We start from the raw sequence: 4,374 nt of genomic DNA on the forward strand, positions 1-4,374 counted from the left end.
TGGTGCGGAGGCGCGAAGGGGACCAGTCGGTCCGGATGGAAATCGCAGCATCGCCAGGGCGATCGCCCCGGGGCCCCGTGCCGCCCCAAGCTAGGGGAACACAAGCCGCGGCAGCACCGGTGGTGGGGCGCAGCGCGGCGGGAGGCGGCATGCGAGACTTCCCTGTCAAGTTTGATGGGGACCCGACCAAACTCTCGTTCTTCCTGACGAACGCGAAAGCCTATATGGAAGAATGGGGGGCGTCTTTCCAATCGGAAAAGGCAAGGATCATCACCATTGCCACCAAACTGAAGGGGAGGGCGGCAGACTGGTATGTCCAGATGTGCCAGTCGGAGGCGCCCGAACTGGACAGTCTCGAGGAGTTCCTCTGGGCGTTGAAGCAACACTTCGAGGACCCCTTAGCAAAGGAGAGAGCAAAGCGAGCCCTGAAGGAACTCAAGCAGGGGTTCAGATCAGTGGCCGATTATGCTTTGGAGTTTAAAGCGCTAGCTGGGAAGGTGGATGACTGGTCCCAGGCCACCATTATCGAGCTCTTCAAGGATGGCTTGAATACAGAGGTGCTGCGCTGGTCCCTGGGGAGGGACGACCCATACACGCTGTATGAGTGGATCCTGCTGGCGGGGAGGGCTGAACATGCCCAGGAGATCTTTGCCCAGCGGAGGACCGCCAAGTCGGGGCGGGAGGTGAAGCCCAGCCGCCCATCGACCACCGGGGGAAAACCGGGACAACGACCCTGGGACGAGGAGCGGGAGAAGCGGTACGCAAAAGGCTTGTGCCTGAGATGTGGTAAGGAGGGGCATAGAGTGGCAGCATGCCCGAAGGCAAAGGTGGAGGAATGGCCCGGAAAACCGCCAGCAAAGTCCCCTGCATTGCCGAGGAAGCAAAAAGCTGCGGTGGCTGAAACCGAGGGAGACGATGTGATGTTCTTCGAAATTGAGGGGGAGACCGAAATCCCGCAGCCGGCGGGAAACGCCAGCCACCTGCTCTAAAGGGCGCCGCTGGGCAGGTGGTAGAGGATGGGCGCGAGCCTCCATCGGTGAGTGGCACTTACCGCATACTCATGGTGAAATTGAAATTGGGCTCCCAATCCAAGACTGTGGAAGTATGGGCCATGATTGATTCGGGGTGTTCCCGCTGTCTTATGCACCCCGACGTGGTGGCGGCTTTGGAGCTCCCCACGTTCCCTTTACAGCGACCCATCGCTTTTACTCAGCTGGATGGGTCCGTGGCAGGGGGCCAACCGGTCACCCATTTTACAGGGCATGTAGCCTTGCAACTGGGCAGTCACCAGGAAAAGCTGTCTTTTGTGGTGGCTCCGGTTGGGGGGCCATTGGTGGTGTTGGGGGTACCCTGGTTGGTGCAGCAAAACCCCCACATAAACTGGGTCTACCGAACTATCACGTTTAGGGAGGGGTTTTATCAAGCGGCCGAGGGGAAGGGTGCCCCAGAGGAGATGGTGGGGGTTGCGGCAGCTGCGACTCCGCCTTACCCGGCCTCTCCTCTGGAAGGCTTGCCGGCCGAGTACAGGATGTTTGCTGATGTATTCGGTGAAAAGGAAGCCGATCAGTTGCCCCCCCATCGAAAGACGGACTGTGCCATAGAACTGTTGCCCAACACCCAATTGCCTAAACCAAAAATTTATTCCATGACTCAGAAGGAACTAACTCTGTTGAGGGAATTTGTGGACAAAAACCTGGCGCGCGGATTTATTGAGCCGGCAAATTCACCCGTGGGGGCGCCGGTTCTTTTTCGCCCAAAAAAGGACGGAACATTGAGACTTTGTACGGATTTCCGCGGATTAAATGCCGTCTCAATTTCCAACAAATATCCCTTGCCATTGATAAAGGACATGTTGTCACATCTGGCCAAGGGCAAGATCTTCTCTAAACTGGATTTAAGAGAAGCCTACTATCGTGTACGGATCAAGGAGGGGGATGAGTGGAAAACCGCATTCAATTGCCCGTTGGGAGCTTTCCAGTATAAGGTGTTGCCGTTTGGGTTGGCTGGGGCCCCTGGGGTATTTATGCAATTAATCAATGAGGTTTTGCATGAACATCTGTTCAAAGGTGTACTTGTGTATTTGGATGATGTATTGATTTATACTGAAACCATGAAAGAGCATGTGGCTCTGGTAAAGCAAGTATTGTGTAAACTCAGATCGGCTGAATTGTATGCTAAGCTGTCGAAATGTGCCTTTCATCAGACCCAAATTGACTACTTGGGGTATAGAATTTCTGATAAAGGCATAGAAATGGATCCTGCCAAGGTGCAGGCTATCATGGACTGGGAGAGTCCCCGCACCCGCAGGCAACTTCAAAGTTTCTTGGGGTTCAGCAACTATTACAGATTGTTCATAAGGGGATTCGCTGAGATTGCCTTGCCCCTAACGGAGCTGCTGCGAACCAAAGGGGTGGGAGACACTAGGAGAGTCAAGAATCCCGGAGCGCTGTTGAGGTGGACGCCTGCTTGTCAAACGGCGTTTGAGCGCTTGAAAGCAGCTTTTGTCAAAGAGCCAATTTTACAGCATCCTGACCCTCCAAGCCGTTTGTTGTACAGGCAGATGCTTCCGATTATTCTATTGGGGCATTGTTGATGCAGAAGGATGAGGCAGGATGCCTCAAGCCCTGTGCCTACTTATCCCGCAAATTCTCTGAGACGGAAAGGCGTTGGCATGTTTGGGAGAAGGAGGCATTTGCAGTAAAAGCTGCATTAGAAGCTTGGAGGCATCTGTTAGAAGGGGCAAATCATCCCTTTGAAGTATGGACTGACCATAAAAACTTGGAGGCTCTTAGTACCCCTCGAAAACTGAGCCCCAAACAAGTTCGTTGGGCTCAATTTTTCAACCGATTCAATTTTCAGTTTAAATTTATTCCAGGGAAAAAGAACTTCTTGGCTGATGCCTTGTCAAGGCAGCCTCAGGACTCTGGGGCAGCGCCAGATGTGGTAAGCACCCTATGGACGGCGCCCCAATTGGGCATGCAGGCTGTGACGCGAAGCCAGACGCGCGCGCAGCAGCCGCCCACTACAAGCGCTGTTCAGCCAAGTCCTTTGTCAATTCCCTCCCAGTTGCAACAAAAGTTTCTAAAAGAACTGAAAACGGATACTTGGTTGCTTGCAAATAAAGACAATGTTACTTTTGACAGAGGCTTTGCTTGGAAATCCGACCGCCTCTACGTCCCTGAAAGCCTCAGAAAAGATGTCTTACTCCGTTCACACGATGACAAACTTGCAGGTCACTTCGGGTTTGTAAAAACCTTGCACCTCGTTCGGAGGCAATTCTGGTGGCCCACATTACGTAAAGATGTCAAAGACTACATTTCCTCCTGCACTGTTTGTGCAATGTCCAAGCGCAAGGTGGGCAAGCCCCAAGGACTGCTGCAACCGGTGGCAGCCCCTTCTTCCCCTTGGGAGGAAATCTCCATGGACTTTATTGTCGAGCTCCCGCCCAGCCAACGCAAAACGGTCATTTGGGTGGTCAAAGACTATTTCTCCAAACAGGCTCACTTCATCCCTTGCGTGTCCATTCCGTCGGCCCGTCAATTGGCGCGCCTATTCCTTGTACACGTGTACAGGTTACACGGATGTCCCTCCCGCTTAATTTCGGACAGAGGTACACAATTTACCTCGCAATTTTGGCGGGCATTTCTCAAGCTGTTGGGCACGAAACAAGCCCTATCCACGGCTTGGCATCCTCAGACGGACGGGGCCACTGAGGCGCTTAACTCGACTCTAGAACAGTACCTTCGAGCTTTTGTGAATTACCAGCAGGACAATTGGGTAGACCTCCTACCATTTGCTGAAGTGGCTTACAACAATGCAGTGCATCAAAGCACTGGCCAAACCCCCTTTCGGGTAGCCCTGGGTAAAGACTTTGTACCTATCTCTGATCTACCACAACCTCCGGCTGGTGCAGTCACTCCAGATGATTGGACAACACAACTGGCTGACTCCTGGCCAATGATTCAAAAGGCATTGGCAGATGCACAAGCAGATTATAAACTATATGCTGATCGGAAGCGGGCTCCCCAACCGGCATTCCAAGTGGGGGACTCTGTGTACCTTTCAACAAAGTTTATCAAGTCATCCCAACCTTCAAAGAAACTTGCGCCTAAGTTTGTGGGTCCTTTCACGATTATCGCTCAGATTAACCCTGTGACTTTTAAACTTGACTTGCCTCATAACCTTAAACGCTTACACCCTGTTTTTCATTGCAGCTTACTCAAACCGACTATTCCTTCTGACCGATGGCATCGTCAACCTCCACCTCCCACCCCCATCATGATTGATGGTCAGCAACACTTCGAAGTTAAAGAAATTCTAGACTCTAGACGCCTTCGCAATTCTTTGCAATACTTAGTCCGTTGGAAACATTTC

Source organism: Candoia aspera, chromosome 4, assembly GCF_035149785.1.
Source record: "Candoia aspera isolate rCanAsp1 chromosome 4, rCanAsp1.hap2, whole genome shotgun sequence".
In the NCBI taxonomy this organism is placed as follows: Eukaryota; Metazoa; Chordata; class Lepidosauria; order Squamata; family Boidae; genus Candoia; species Candoia aspera.